Consider the following 17,903-nt stretch of genomic DNA (forward strand, 5'->3'; position numbering starts at 1 on the left):
GAGACACAGGCAGAGGGAGAAGCAGACTCCTCACAGGGAGCCCGATGTGGGACTCGGTCCCCGGACCCTGGGATCATGCCCTGAGCCAAAGGCATCCTTGAACTAGGTTCTCACTAGAGGGCCCAGTTATTCCAAACAAATAACACAGTTGCAAGCAGTGCCATTTACAGAGGATTGCTTGAAGCCCAAGCATATATCCTACCCTCTGGTTCTCTGAATTGTCCTGGATGAGGTCAGACCATGGGAAATATGCCCACACAGACAGCATTGCTTTGGCCCTTCTAGAACTACTCTTATCCAATCAGTATTTGATAATATCCCACTGGCCTACTGAGGGGCTGCAGGTAAATCCACAGATGTAACGGCTCTCTTAAATGTTTAAAAACAAACGTAAACAGAGAAAACTTTGCCTTTATCTTCTGAGTGCCTTGTCCCTAATATTGTGTCTCAGCTGTTCTGACCTGCTCCAAACACACATGTAGGAGTCTATGACATGCATTATTGTATATTAATTTACCTCTCCTGTGATTATCTTTCATTTTTACCCTTGCTCCCATTTCTGTAACTTTTTCCCTTTTTATTGAATTTATTTTTATAATTTGACCCGAACCTTTTGTAAAACTTAAAGAGAAATAAAAAAGAAAGATGGCAGGTAGATAGGTGACTGGGATAAAGGATTTGTGAGCATTTAGGAAAGAATACAGTGATTATTGGATCCAGTATGGGTTCAATAAGAATAAATCAGGCCAAATTAACAACTACAGGAAAATGCCATGCATGTAACGGATCCTAATTTCAAGAACATGTTTTCTGTTTCTCATAATATAATACATCAGATGCTAACTTAGCTAAGTGAATTCATTCCTGATTGAACCATGATAACAAAGGAAGATTGATTGAACAATGATAACAAAGAAGGATTGATTAATGAACCTATTCCAACTTGGAAGAGGTCATTAGTAACACAATTCAAAACTCCCTCCTTTGCCTTGAATCTTCAGAGTTCACAGAAACATTGGGCTTTAAGGATTAAGGGTTTCATAAAGCTGGGTGAAATATCTAATAAAATGGAAAACAATATCAAGACTGAAAAACAATTTGACAGTCTGAAACGGTAGACCAATTATTTCTTTAAAGACTGCATTTTGAAAAGATAATAATAAAGTCCTGATTTAAGAATTAAATATAAAAGCTTAAAAATTCTATTTGACGAGTTCAAAGTGAAAGAAAAAACCAAGACTGGATGGGTGAATATTTGTTAAAACAAAAATGTGGGGGAACTGAGTGGTATTAAGGTGACTTTAGGGATCCCTGGGTGGCGCAGCGGTTTGGCGCCTGCCTTTGGCCCAGGGCGCGGTCCTGGAGACCTGGGATCGAATCCCACGTCGGGCTCCCGGTGCATGGAGCCTGCTTCTCCCTCTGCCTGTGTCTCTGCCTCTCTCTCTCTCTCACTGTGTGCCTATCATAAATAAATAAAAGTTAAAAATTAAAAAAAAAAATAAGGTGACTTTATGTAGGTATATAACATTATGGCTATTAAAAACCAGAACCATTATTGCAAACATTAATTTAAGTCAATATTCAAATGAAAGTCAAACTCCCTCTGTTACTACCATTAGCATTACATTGTTTGGGTTCAAAACCCTGTCTTTTAAGGACAGGATCAGATACACATTTAGAGAAAGAAAATTGAAGTGGAGAGACTGGAAATCCAGCAACAGTTGAAGATCTGAGGATATTTAGTGTGAAATAACAAATTCAGTCAGAAGTTGAGTGGTTTTTATTTAGGTGTGTTGGGGGATGGATTTGTTTTCAGACTCTTGGAAGGCACTCTGGTAAAAGAGAACAGGTATTCCGTGCTTTTCCAAACAGAAAAGGCAAGATTATAAGCTGTCTGAGGGTAGAAACCATGTCTGAAAGATTTTAATATTCTTGGCAAGTCCAATTCCACTGCAGGTGTCATCTGATACTCATTAAAGTAAGGAATTGATGTTATTAGAAGACAGATTCCACAGGGCACCAGGGTGATTCAGTTGGTTGGGCATCTGTCTTCTGCTCATGTCATGTGCCCAGAGTCCTGGGATTGAACCCCGTGCATCAGGCTCCCTGCTCAGGGAGTGGTGAGGAGAGTCTGCTTCCCCCTCTCCTTCTGCCCCTCTCCCATGCTCATGTGCTCTCTCACTCTGTCCAATAATTAAATAAAATCTTAAAAAAAAAAAAAAAGACAACAGATTCCAGCACTATATAGAGAACTGTATAAATGGAACAACAGACTTTCAGTATATCGAGTTTCATACCACTGGAAATATCCCAGCTGTAAAAACAGTAGGGTGGAGTGGCTCAGATTAGGAACACCGGTTCTGGAATAAGGCTGACTTGGATTTAGATACAAATTTCAGCCTTGTGAATTAGCTGTGTGTCCTCAAACAAATTACTTAACCACTCTGGGTCTCAGTGTCTATCTGTAAATTATGTACGATGTTAACTAGCTTTCAGTTTTGTGGCGATGTTAAAGTCAAGACAATGTTTGTGAAGAGTTTGAATGATATCTGGGACAGTAGTAAACATTCAATAAATCATTATTATTCTGGCAGAAACTACCTTACCATCTTGTTATGGAAGAATAACAAGAATGTTGTGGAAGGAATTCTTACACTGGATGGGAAGTTGGATAAATGATCTCTTGGTCTTGCTCAGTTCAAACATTCTGTGATTTGTTAGCAGTATTCTTTTCTATATCCTTAGCATTTATAAATGTGTCTAGAATTGCATTTATCTCACTAAACTGAAAGCATTAAATTAAGGCAAACTTCAAGCTCCTCAATGGAATGGGCCGGTTCTTGTTCATCTTTATGCCTCCAAGTGCCTAGCACACTGTCTGGTATATGGTATATAATACTACAATGAAAAAATTGAATATTTAATTCATCTCAAAATGTAGATCTGCTGTCCTTCAATGAAAACTTCAAGTACAAATGCTTGAAAATATCTGTTTGATCCAACCATGCTTCCTTTGAGCTCAAATAAGAAAAGCAAATGATAAAGATTACAATTTATTTATCTCTAACCTTAGCCATTTAAGAAACCAACATTTTGAGCACCTACTATGGGCCAGGTATTTTCCTACATAATCTCATGTGATCCATTTATGGAGTAAGTATTATTTTACTTAATTTGAAGATAAGGAAATTGAAAATATTCAAGTCATGCAACGACTTGATCTAGGTGATACATACCTAGACTTGAAACTCAGTCAAATGTTTGTTTCATTCAAATACTAAGCTGCCTCTTTTAAAATATTTTTAATTGCAGAAGCACCTGATACATGCTTATTTTGAAAATTTTGAATTTAGCAATATACAAACTAAATATTAAAGCTCTTTTATAGCCTTTTCCCCAGCCCTGTCAACCTCTGCATTAATATGCTCTGATCTATAAGAAATCATGTGTAAAAGCAAACTTTTAAATACTGTTCTATGCATTTACATACTTATATGATATAACAGATAAATATAATGTTAATAATATAATATGTAATATTAAAAACGTAGCATTTAAAATATAAATACAACAGTTTTTAATGTAATGATGTATCTTGAAGATCTTGCCATGTCAGTGTAGTAGGTCTATCTTAATTATAATGAAAATATATAAATTTATAATGGTGTAAATTTATATGCTATAATTTATAAAATAATTCCACTATTGTTGGGTATTTAAGTAGTTTCAGATTTTCTCCGATTAGAAACAATACTTCAATTTACACCTGTACACATATGCAAATATTCCTATAAAATGAATTCTTAGAAATACAGTTTTTGGGTCAGGAAGCTATGAATATTTTAAATTTTATTAGATATCACCCCATTGTCCACCAAACCACTGTACAGATGTATGTTTCCACAAATTCAGTACTTCAGTATCTAGTGCCAACACTAGATAATACAAATTTAAAAGATATTTGACAATCTGATGAATGAAATAATTTTATGATTATTATAAGTTTCACTTTCATGATTATTAAAGGTGTAATGTCTTTTATTATGCATTTTATATGACTTCTGTGAACAGTTTGATGATTTTCTATTTCCATTTTTAAATTGTAGATTGTCTTTTTCTTTTTCTTTCTTTGTTTTTAAAGATTTTATTTATTTATTATTTGAGAGAGAAAGTGAGTGAGAGAACACGAGTGGTGGGAGTGTCAGAGGGAGAAGCAGACTCCCCACTGAGAGGAGAGCCTGACACGGGATGAGGCTTGATCCCAAGACCCCAGAATCATAACCTGAGCTGAAGACAGGTGCTTAACCAACTGAGCTATTCCAGCACCCCTAGATTGTCTTTTTCTTATTGAATTATTGGAACTCTTTACAAATAATACTTACTTTTGTCATATATGTTGAAAATATCTTCTGCAGGTCTGTCATTTGTCTTTTAACTTTCTTCACCTATAAAATTTATCATGTAAATTAACTGGACAATCTATGACATTTTAGAAAATCTTTTTACACCCAAGATTTTAAAAATATTTCCCCATGAGACCCAGTATGTTACAGTTGTTTTTTCATGTTTATAATTTTAATCCATCTGGAATTTATTTTTATACATGGTGTGAGAATATGACTATTTCTTCCCAAGTGGAGACGTGTTTCCAAAATTAAATCTGAAATAATCGATTATTTCCAACTGATCTGAAATACTATTTTTTATCATATACGAACCCTAACATGACAGGCTCGTTTTGGGTTTTGTGTTCTTTATTGTGTTCCATTCTGTATTCAATTTGCATTCAACTGTTGTCACTATATCTGTATACTAAATTTTAGGATATATGATGAGGCATTAGACTTCATACTAGCTTATTTTTGAAAATGATAATTTCCTCTTACATAGGCTTTAGAATCAGTTATCAAGCTGAAAAAGAAAAGGGCATTTTGATTGGGACTACTAGGGATTTCTAGGTTATTATAAAGGGAATCAACAATATTGAGGCTTTTCATGTAACAATGCAATATGTCTCTCCATTTCCATGTCATAAGTCTTAAGTTCTTTCAGTAAAGTTTTAAAATATCATCATGTAGGTTTCACACATTTCATTATTTACTTCAGCTACATTATAGATGTTTTAAAAAATGTCATCTGAAAAAAAAAATGTCATCTGGGTGATTGGAATCTTCTATTCCCATTGTATTTTCTAAATGATACAGTGACATACACTATGAGTCATCTACCAAATAGTCCTCTGATCACTTCTTCCTTGCTAATTTTATTTGGGGTCCTAATTTTATTTGGGGTCTGCAGTATGCCCATTACCTGAGGATGAATCATGGTAAGGGCTAAGCCAGCCACGCAATCTACATGATTGTGCTTTTACTACTTGCTTACCTTCTCTAGCACTCTTGCCACCAATGCTGGCCATATTACCTAGTATTACACAATGTGTGATAAGAACATTCTGATAATATTTATTACTTGATACAAGTAAATTCCCCTTTGCTCCTACACCCATTCTTTCTTCTGCTTTTCAATGCTGATGACCAGGCATGACACCTGATTGGGATAAACCGTAATGTGGCCATATGAAGACAAAAAAGGCAGCATGTTGAGATAATGTAGCAGAAAGATGAAGTGTTTAGGTACCAGGAAATGTTACTGAGCCACTAGACATACCAATGAACTGATTCTCTTTTCAGTAAATAAGATTTAAACCTTCACTCGGCATTCTCTAACTGAAGCTGAATGCATTCAAACTTATGTAGGTATTACTGGCATATGAGAAAATTAATAGATTTTTGTATGTTTCCGTTGTCCTCAGTTCTTTTCTTGAGCTCTCAGTTCTATTTGTTTTTAAGAGGGTTGTTTGAGAGTTTCTAATTTGCATTTGCAAATAATGATGGTTTTTTGGTCTCAGTCTTTCTAATATTTATTCTGAAAATTTCTTGAATTATCCCAAAGGCCGAGACCTCAGTGAAATGTTGAATTGTCTCAGTGAATAACAGGTATTTTCTTCTTTAATTCCTGACCTTAATGGGAATGCTTCTAATACTTCAGTAGTAAGTTTTGCTGTAATTTCCTGGTAGATATTCTGATAATGAAAAAAGTTTCCTTCTAGTTGTGAATTACTGAAAATTCAATTTTGTTTTATTTTGTTTTGTTTGTAATCAGAAATGGATATTAAATTTTATTAACAACTTGTTTTGGCATCTATCAAGATGATCACATGGTAATTCTACTGTCTTCAGTTAATGTAATGAGCTACCTCAATAGATTTCCTGGTTTTGAGCATCCTTGCTTTTCTGGGATAACCTTATTTACTTATGGTGAATTATTTCTTTGATACACTGTTGAATTTTTACATGAAATATGTTATTCAGAAATTTCACATTTATATTTACAAGTAATATTGATATAAAGTTTTGTTTCTGTATTTGGTTTGCTTTGTTGGATTGTGGGGTTATAGAATAACACAAAGAATTGTATTCTAAAAATTCTAAGACACAAAGAATGAGTATAAAATCTTTAAATAGCCCAGGACTTACACTTTGGTGTCTAAAACTTTCTATATTTTAAAATTTTTTCCATGAATATCTATTACTTTATAATAAAAATATTTAAAGATAAATAAATACATACACATATTTTTCAAACCCAGATTATCATTTCTATCAGGTGTAATAGTTTACCTAGTGCCTCTGCTGTGGGAGTTGGGGATTTAACTATGCTTTCTGTTTTTCTGCGGTAATTGGTTTATTTTTCTTTTTTCTTTCTCTTGAGTCAATTTTCATTATTATATAGATTTTTGGAAAATTATCCTTTTTACCTAAGAAATTCAATTTTATTGATATAATATTCTAATAACTTTTTAATCTCCTCTGTAGTTATGTTTCTTTCCTTATCTTAATGTTGTATATTTGTGGGGTTTTTTTTTTTTCAGACTTCTCTGACTTTTCTGTTGATAGTTTAATTGATAAAGTTTACTTCTTAATTTTCATAGAATTCTGCTTTTAACACTTAATACATTCTACTTAAAAAAAAACTGGGGGAGGATTTTTAACTCCTTCAATTCAAAGTCTTGTGTATTTTAAATGCATTCTGCTTCTAATTAATGCACATGAGGATATTAATTTTATATAACTAAAATTGGGTCACATCATGTAAGTTTTCATATGTAGTATTCTCAGTTTGTTGTTTCTACTTAAATAGTCTGTAATTTCAGCTTGATTTTTTTTTTATTTTTTTTAATTTTATGATAGTCACAGAGAGAGAGAGAGGCAGAGACATAGGCAGAGGGAGAAGCAGGCTCCATGCACCAGGAGCCCGATGTGGGATTCGATCCTTGGTCTCCAGAATCGCGCCCTGGGCCAAAGGCAGGCGCCAAACCGCTGCGCCACCCAGGGATCCCCAGCTTGATTTTTTTTTTTTTTAACCAAAGATGATAATGAAAGGTATTTTAACGTTTTCGGGTGTGTGCGTGGGTATGGATGTATGTGTGTATGGGTGTGTGTATTTCTGTTCTTTGGAAGTTATTTATAGTTTCTTGCATACTGATCTGTATTCTGCTTTCAATATTTATTGAGATTATAGAGCTTTTATTTTTGTGGCTGGATGGTCAATTTTCGTGACTGCTTAACGGGTATTGGAAAAGAAAATCAGGCATACACTCCTACACATACATCTACAATCAAGTTTGATGAGTGTGTTACTCAATTCCTCCATATTCTTTTGTATTTGAGGGCCACTTAATTTGTTATTTTTTGGTGAGGCATATCAAAAATCTACAATTATCATATAGTTTTGTAAACTTCTCCTTGTAGTTTTAAAAAATCATACTTCACAGATTTAGAAGCTATATTATTAGGTACAAAAATGATGAATTACTCTTTTTACCAATTAAAATGTTTTTTTCATTTTAATGTTTTTAACCTTGAACTTTATTTTGTCTGATATTACTATATTTCCTCCTAATTCATTTCTGATAGTATTTATCTGATTTCTGGTTACTCCTTTTTATTTCCAAAAATTCCTGGCCATTTACTTTTACTTGCGACCTATTTAAATAGCTGTTTTGCATTTTTTGTCTCTTAGACCATCATATTGTTTAACATACCTTTCTTCTGGAAGCTGACAGATTCTGTGACCCTCAGGTAACAGAATATAGAGGAATTGTACAACCCATTTAATCAACTTGAATAAAGTTTATGGTTATTAACTTGGTTTAGCAGTAGGAGACTCTATATCTCAATAGAGAAACTCCATCCATTAACATTTATTCTGAAAATCGACACAAACATATTAACTATACAATTTTATTTCCAACTTCTTATTTTTTCTGATATGGTGTTTGTGTTGTCTATTGTCAAATCCTCTTGTTTGTTTAAATATTTTATTTTCTTTCACTGTATTAGCTGATTTTCTCATTTCTCTTTCCTTCCTCAATTTTGAAGTCACTGTTCTAACACCTTAACTACCTTCTTAGTGAGATGAAAAAAAGTTGAACAGTGAATAGTCATATAAGATTTTGGACTCAGAATCCCGAATCTAACTATGTTAAGAGAAAAGCCAAAAAAACCCCAAACCAAAACCAAAATAAACCCCCAAAACCAAACCAAACCAAACCAAACCAAAGCAAAGCAAAGGAAAAAGCAGATACAAAGTTTTGAATAGACTGGTAACTCAATAACATGTCTACAATTTTGTAAAATGATAAAGCCATGATTTGGGATCATAGGCAAAACAATAACCTGTGTACCTACTGAAGGAATTTGGACTAAGTTAAATTACATGCAAATTTATACATATACATATAAATGTGCCTATTACATATATGTAAATTTATACATATACATACAAATTTATACATGTAAATCATTACATATTATATAAATTTAAACATATATGTATAAATTACTACTTATACATATGGAGAGAGAAATTCTGCTCAAATAATAAAAATCTTGACACTTGTGGGGGGGATAAACACCCACATAGATAAGTAGTTGTCCCATTAGGGATTTGAAGGCTTTTCTAAAATATGCCAATGAGGTGGAAAGCCAAAAGAAAATGAGTGATAAATATGAACACAAAATATTTTAACCTCAGTATTTTTTTTATAGAAGTAAACCTTTTTTTTTTTAAGATTTTATTTATTTATTATTGAGAGACATACAGAGAGAGAGAGGCAGAGACACAGGCAGAGGCAGAGGAAGAAGCAGGCTCCATGCAGGGAGCCCGACATGGGATTCGATCCTGGGTCTCCAAGATCAGGCCCTGGGCTGAAGGCGGCGCTTAAACCACTGAGCCACCCGGGCTGCCCAACCTCAGTATATTAAAGAGCAGTATTATCAAAGTTAAAAGCAAAACACTAAGAAAAATATTTTATTCCATATTGTAAGGAGTAAATATCCTTATTCTATAAGGTGACATCACAAGTAATTGTAAAAACACAGACACACAGTCATACCAATAAAAAATAAGCAGAAGACATAAACGAATCACAAAGTACAGAGGAAAGTACAGAGAAAAGAGTTAACAGTAGTTCTCTCTGTAATTTCAGAGTAGATATTATATTTTCTTTTGTTTAACTTGTCTGTGTTTGTCACAATATATATTACTTTTATAATCAGGAAATATAGATATATCAAGAGGTATATAGCGACATGATGCAAAAAATAAAAAAAAAAACACATATCACTATATTATATTGGGAGTTTAATATTTGACAATGAGGAAAGATGGTACTATCCAGAATCAAAAGTCCTGAGTTTAAGACCCAGGGCTCATTGGATGATCTTGAGTGAGTCACTGAACTTGGAGCCCTGGTTTCTTCAACTATGAAACATAAGAAATAATCCTCATGTCATAAATGGTTATGAAGAATAGATTTTTTTTTAAATGTATGTGATAAATGCTTTGTAAGGATCATTTACAGATGTCAGAGGTTCCCATTACTGATCTACTGTGCTGGGGCTCTTCTCAGCCTCCAGACAAAATCTGTGTCTTCTCTTACAAATACCATATCCCTTTGCCTGATAAGGGCTTAGGTTCCTAAATTGAGAAGATGACAGCTGGACATGTCTTGGATTTTGCAATCTCCTCAGTAAATGGGAATGGAACACCTGCTAGAGCCTGGCTACATACAGATTAACAGTTAAATGAAATTGTAATAATAATCACTGTTGCTTTTCTTTCTCTATGTCATATGCTTTATCATTCAGTTCTAGGATCCACAGAGTTAATTCAATTGCCAAATTGATACTACAGTTTCATTTTATGACATTTAAAAAGTTGGGATCCCTGGGTGGCACAGCGGTTTGGAGCCTGCCTTTGGCCCAGGGCGCGATCCTGGAGACCCGGGATCGAATCCCACATCGGGCTCCTGGTGCCTGGAGCCTGCTTCTCCCTCTGCCTGTGTCTCTGCCTCTCTCTCTTTCTCTCTGTGTGACTATCATAAATAAATAAAAATTAAAAAAAAAAAAAGTCTCTACTAGGGCACCTGTATGGCTTAGTTGGTTGAGCATTTGACAATTTCAGTTCAGGTCATGTTCTCAGAGTTGTGCGCTCGGCTCCACGCTGTGCATGGAGCTTGCTTGGAATTCTCTCTCTCCCTCCCTGTCTGCCTCTCTCTCTCTCTGTCTTCTCAAAAAAAAAAAAAAAAAAAAAAAGGTTTCTACTAATTTAAATTCAATCATCTGTCATAAGTCAGATGAAAGGCCAATCTCCCTTTTCAATAACAAGAATAAGTCCTCTGTGAATGCTGCATGATATAGAGGTGTAGAGGGATTGCAAAAGGACCAGAAGAACCGACTTTTCTTTTCTATGATCCCTGATATGCAGAACAGCATTAATTCTCCATTTATATCTCTATGTGAAATAAAAGCAGAATTACAATTTTCCGGGTGAAGAGCCCTGTGCCTCCTTGTCTTTTGTGTTTTTTTTTTTCTTTTCTGATTCTAAGCCTATAAAAACCCTTTTAGATTGAAAGATGAGAAAGAAAAAGTGGAGAAAACCCCTGAACATCCTCAAGGTAGAGAAGATGTTGATATACAGATAACATAATTAACTGTTCTGCTAATCCTCTGAGTTTACAAAAAAAGATGAAATGGACTGAGAGTCATCAAAATACTTTAGAGAAAGTATAAAAATTATTTATTGCTTGACTAAGCTGCTAATTATTGTGGGTTATGTGACGTATAAAAGCTCATTTCTGGGAAACCTTACGGAGGAAGGGAAGGAGAGATAGAGGGAAAGAAAGGACTGAGAAAAGGAGAAAACTGAATTTTTTATTCAATACCAGCTCAAGGAAGTCTCTTTTACCAAGATAGGCAAATTGGTTGTAGTAGAAATCACCATAAAGAGAAATGGAATAGGTATGGATCTTCGATCACTTTGGTATGTAATCCTGAGCATTTTTGGTGAGACCATTTTCTCATCTGGAATGGATCAGTGGTTTTCAAATTGTGCTCCAGCAGAACATTGGTGATCCAGAAGCTAAAGCAGTGAATAGTAGTGGTCTCTATACAATTTACAGAAAAATGAAGGAAAATAAAGTACAATATACGGAAAAATAAAATTCCCCCTTTGCTCTGGTTTATTTATTTATATTTACTATAACAATTCCCACACTGCATGGTTTTTTCTGAGCATCAACAACTGTTTCTTGGATTTGAGGTATCAATAAACAACATTTTCCTGATTTTAAGATTTTTTTTTTCCATTTGAAAAAACCTTTGGCACTAAGGTCTGGTAGCTCTGAGTTCTAGCGAACAACACACTGAACCAGCAAGCATCAAGTAAATAGTAATAGGAGAACTTAGATACATTAATTTGCCTAGACTTTTTATTATTATTTTGATTTTTAAATTTTGTTAAAATAGTAATGGATTGGCGTTTGACAAGGGTGCGTGTTTTGGTTTTGAATTCAAATCTGGACTAGAGACCTGTCTCTTGACTTTAGAGCTTTTCTTTCACCTATGCCATCTCACAGTGAAGCTTTAAGGACTTGCATCGTATTAGCTTACATTTAAAAACTCCCATGTTCTTTATATGCATTTTAAAAAAGAAAGCTTCATAGCAATCTTATAAATATTTAATTGTTCTTTTTCTACAGATGTAGAAACTGATGCATGGAGTTCAAGGTCATCTCTAGTAACAGCTGGAGCTGGAAGTTAGTGAGTAGATGTACATTTCTGGATTTGGTTTTGTCTTTCTTCTGAACATTAAGTCAATAAATACTTAAAACATGCTCCTTGGCATGAGCAGATTTTCAGGATAAACATTAGAATGATACTAAAAAGTACATTTATTCTGCATTTTAGAAACTTAAAAAAAATATAACCAATGAGTAACTTTTGTGAAACATTGTTCTTAGCAACTCACTGGGAAACCAAACCTCAACCTAATAGGTAGGAGAGAGAATGTGTAGATTCCACTTTATGGTGAAAGGGCAACTAACATGAAATCTGCAAGGGATCAGTCAAGGGTTAGTGGTTAGTGGATGAAGAGTCAAGTCGGGATCCCTGGGTGGCGCAACGGTTTAGCGCCTGCCTTTGGCCCAGGGCGTGATCCTGGAGACCCAGGATCGAATCCCACATCGGGCTCCCGGTGCATGGAGCCTGCTTCTCCCTCTGCCTGTGTCTCTGCCTCTCTCTCTCTGTGTGTGTGACTATCATAAATAAATAAATATTAAAAAAAAAAGATGTTGAGAAGATTTAATACATTTAAAAAAAAAAAAAAAGAGTCAAGTCAACCTGATGCTCATGATCACAGTTACTATCCAAAATATGAACAGTGAACTCTTGAGTAAAGGCTGTCTAGGAAATCAAATGAATATATGCAAAACTACTTCAAGATGTGTATGTTTTAAAATAATAATTAATGGAACCTTACAATACACTAGAAAAAAACATTTGGTTCGGTCAGTCATTATGATGTAAGAGAAATTCTGTGCTGGCAAAATTTACTTGCAAGTTATAAATTTTTTTCTTTCTAGCTGCAAAATATATATATACATTATATATATATAATATATATATATATTATATATATATAATAGAAACGTTTAAAAATCTGAGAAGCTGGGGCTCCTGGGTGGCTCAGCAGTTAGGCGTCTGACTCTTGATTTCGGTTCAGGTCATGATACCAGGGTCGGGGGATTGAGCTCCGCGTTGGTTCCTTGCTAGATATTGAGCCTGCTTAAAGTCGTCCCTCTCCCAGGGAGACAAACCCTGAAAGACTCTTAACTATAGAAAACAAACTGGGGGTCACTGGAGGGGAGGTATGTGGGGGAATGGGGTAACTGGGTGATGGGTTTAAGAAGGGTATATGATGTGATGAGTACTGGGTGCCCTATGCAACTGATGAATCACTGAACTCTACATCTGAAACTAATGATGTATATATATTCTGGCTACTTAAAATTTTTTAAAAAGGAAAAAAACCTAGTCTCCCTCTCCCTCAGTCCCTTCCTCCATCCCCCCAAGTCTGAGAAGCCACAGTGAAAAAAAAAATATATATATATATACTCATAATTACATCACCTAGAAAAATTACATCACTTGGAAAAAATATTAACAGTTTTATTATACTTTCCTAATCATTTTTCAATGCCTCTATACACACAAACACACATGTATAAATGCAGAATAATGCTATATGAATTGTTTTGAAATCTAGTTTTCTCTTATCAAAAAATCATGTATTTCAATATAATTTAATATTTCTTATAGAATTTGATAGCTATATAAAAATGTATTATTTTCTATTACATAGATGAATGTATTTTCTTTATATTTATTTATTTATTTATTTAAAAAAGATTTTATTTGTTTATTCATGAGAGACGCAGAGAGAGGCAGAGACATAGGCAGAGGGAGGAGAAGCAGGCTCCATTCAGGAACCCAATGCTGGACTCGATCCCGGAACTCTAGGATCATGACCTGAGCCAAAGGCAGATGCTCAACCTCTTGAGCCACCAGGTGTCCCGATGAATGTATTTTCTTTAGCCAGTCACTTGTTAGGTATTAATGCTGCAGTGGACCTCCTTGTACATAAATTTTTGATGATAGTCATGGATATTTTAAGTCAATTTCTAAAAGTTAAATTTCTGGGGTAAAGACTTTTAATATATCCAGAAGGATTGAAACTTGTCATTGTTCCAATAATAGAGAATGGAAGGGTCTATTTGTCCATATCCTCAACAACAAGGAGTTATGTATACTCTTAATAATTGGTAAATGTAAATACACACACATATATGCACATAACGCAGTATATATTTCTGCCAACTTGTAAGTATGAAAGGGTATCATACCTTTCATTTTCATAACTGATGAAATTGAACTTTATTCATACTGGCCATCAGTAACTTTATTTTGATAATATTTGGTAATATTTTAAGTATGTAGTAGAATTCTAGATTTCAAAATACAAGAGTTGAGAAGTTAGGAGACTTGGATTTTAGTTTTCTTTACACCACTGACTTGAGAAGACCTTAGGTTAAATCATTCAATCCCTTTGGTCTTAAATTTCCTTTTGTATATAAAATGTACTCAAAATGCCCACTCAAATCTTCCTATTGTTCCTGTGAAAAGCAAATTATTTTTATGAAAAAACAGTTACTGTATTTTATTAACAATATTAATTAGCTCTTTGAAACTCATTTATAATTACCAGACACATAAAAGGAAGTTCTATTATTTAACTTTAAAATGTTTTTAAATACTTAAACAGATAATTGACAATTCAGTCCAAACAGAGCAGTCAACTCCATAGCAATATATATGTATGTGCATGTATATATAAGTATATGCACATATGGATATATGGTTTATATACAATTATTTAACATATAAATACTATATATAAGTTCCACATTTTCTAAATTTTTTATGAGAAGTCAACTTACTATTGATACATTGGTGATTTGCATGTGCATGTGTATTATAAAAGATAATCAGTGCTCATAATTTTATATCTAGGTCTTTAACCTAGCAGGAGGCTATTTTTCTATTTCATTACAAAATCTTCCTAACAATTTTAGGCTGCCTAATATATCATAGTGGGCATATATTCTTTTTTTTTAATATTTTTTTTATTTATTTATGACAGCCACACACAGAGAGAGAGAGAGAGGCAGAGACACAGGCAGAGGGAGAAGCAGGCTCCATGCACCGGGAGCCTGATGTGGGATTCGATCCCGGGTCTCCAGGATCGCGCCCTGGGCCAAAGGCAGGCGCCAAACCGCTGCGCCACCCAGGGATCCCTAGTGGGCATATATTCTTATTTACCATTCCTCTTCTCTTAATCACAATTTTATTTTCAATTACTCACGTCACCTGTACCATTTTTTTGTGTAAGTTTTTTCTATATTTCTGATTGATTCTTTAGGGTAGACTCTAAGAGGAGGAATAAGGGAACACAAAGTCTGACCATTTTAGGACTTTAAATGTATATTGCTAATTGTGCTAAAAAGATTTGTGCCAATTTTTTTTCCAATTTTTAATTTCTAGCAGGAATATATAAGGGGAGGGCTTAATTTGGGGCTATACTAGCCTCTGCTAGACCTTATTATTATTATTATTATTATTAATTATTATTATTATTTTATTTTATTTTTTTTTACTTTTCAAACTGAAAAGTGGATTCATGTTTGTACACACAAAAATAGCTCAAAAAACATTTTCTTTGCCACTTCTCCATTAACAGTTTGGCATGTATACTATCAGACTGTGCTTTAATCCAAACGTTTTTCTGTTCTTTTAATTTTAATAATATATTTACTTTGATATGTGTTGAAGATGTGTATATAAATAGCCCATCAGACCTATGGTATCATGGGTGTTATTGCTTTTGATAAAGCTAAATTATTTTTATTAATTTAAAAATAATATATATTAAGTAAATAATATGGCAATATGTAAAAAAAAAAATCTTGAAAGTGATATAAGAAGAGAACTTTGGGAAAATGCCATAGAGGCATAGCTTCTAGAGCTGACTGCCTCTGACCAGCTCTGTGGTCCTGACCAAGTCATGTCCCCTCTCTGAGCTTTAGTTTCAGTAGCAGGAATCTGGAAATACTGGTCTTTCTGCTGGAAGAGGATGCTTCAACAAATGGGCAATCTTTCAGTTGAGTCTTTTTCTTCTGAATTTTGGTTAATCTAATCATAGTTGAGCCAAGGTTGCTCTCTTTCCCAAAAAGATCCGCTCTATAAAGAAGTTCTTGTAAAAATATGAATTTGACAGGATACTGGCTTTAAAATGAAGTCCCAAAATTTTACTTTAACAAAATATTACCTCTCAATAACTCCAAAATAGGAGCAGAAATGTTCAAGTCAAAGTCTCCAAATTGGCTAAATCCCTGTATTGATTTTGAGAAAGTTAAAAAAACAAAAACAAAAAACCAAACCAAAGTTCTATAAATAATGTGATTTTAAAGCTAATGGCTCAGTAAGGAGATCATGCACTGAGATTCTAACCTATCATCTCTCATTCATCTTTGCATCCCTAATATTCGGCTCTGAGTGTGGCACATTGTAGTTGCTAAACAGCTATTCAACGATTGAATGATCTTACACATGAATGTTCTATGTTATAGTAACTAGCTTGATAGAACTGTAAATTTAACTTTTACCTATGGCAGAAAGTTTTGTTTTTGTTTTTTTGTTTTGGAATTTTAGAACATTGCTATTCCTTTCTGGTATCCAAAGGTATATATACAAAGATTCATAAGGAGTAAGTTTAATATAAGTTATTGCAATTTCTCTTCTTTTGAGAGCTGTTCAGAACCATGAATTATCCACCTTTGTTGTCTTTTAGTCACTCCTCCAGAGGCATGGACACTAGTCAACTAGTTATGTATATTTGGATATGGGTTTATGAGAATATATTGATTTTCCGGTAAGGGCTGAGTAAGGCGCTAGCGACTTCACGTTTTGGATATTTGGTGGATCCGTAATCACCGAATTTGAAGTTTTCAGAAAAACAAAAACTTTTTAAGGACTGAGTAATTTCCAACAAGAGTAAAAGATCTCAAGGATTGGGAGCAACCCTTTGAAAGTCAGAAACTCAAATAGTAAAAGACTGTATTGAACCGCTCGGTAAAGGAGTTTTACACAGGCAGGAAAATACCACCAAGTTCAAGAGGTCTGTCACAATATGGTCAAATGTTTAAAGGTGGAATAATTGAGACTTCTGAAAAAGCCATATTCCGTTCATTTGGTCTTTGTTTTGCTAAAATCATCAGCATGAACAGTTTTCCAGCTGGAATTTGGAAAGTGGGGTTATAAACTGGATTTTTGTTTTGTTTTTTTGTATAGTTTTCAGAAAGGAGGACTTTCCCTTTTTTTATATAATGTAAATATTGTAACAATGAGTGAATAACTGGTTTCAGTTGAAATTCTGTCTTTTTAATGTAGCCTCTGGACCAAGTCTTCCTTCTTTCCATGATTCTTTCCTGCAGGTGACAGAAGGCCCTTTTCCTGCCATAAACACTTTTCTTTGAGAGATCTGGGTGCCTTCCTTTCCTAAACCTTTAAAGCCCAAAATGATTTATAGGCTACCCCTATCCTGCTAGAGGTGGGCACATAAGTGGATCATATTTGCATGGGTCACTCTAATTATAGGACTCCACTGTTTCTTGAACTAAAATAGCAAGATTTATTATTCTGTTAATGCTCATAAAGTCAGTCTTTTGATGAGCCATAATTTCCCTTTATGAGGAGCCTGTATGCCAGTCACCCATGATAAGGGAGAAGAAAGTCCAGACTTCCAACATATTCATATTTCCTTATGAACATTAATAAAATCTTGAAATCCTGTATGACTCCAGGGCACAGTGGCATGGGATAGGGTAACAAAAGGCAAATTTCACGCAGTCCCCATGTCCCCATGAGACTTCCCTCACATTGCTG

Source organism: Canis lupus, chromosome 10 (assembly GCF_048164855.1).
Source record: "Canis lupus baileyi chromosome 10, mCanLup2.hap1, whole genome shotgun sequence".
Taxonomy (NCBI): Eukaryota; Metazoa; Chordata; class Mammalia; order Carnivora; family Canidae; genus Canis; species Canis lupus.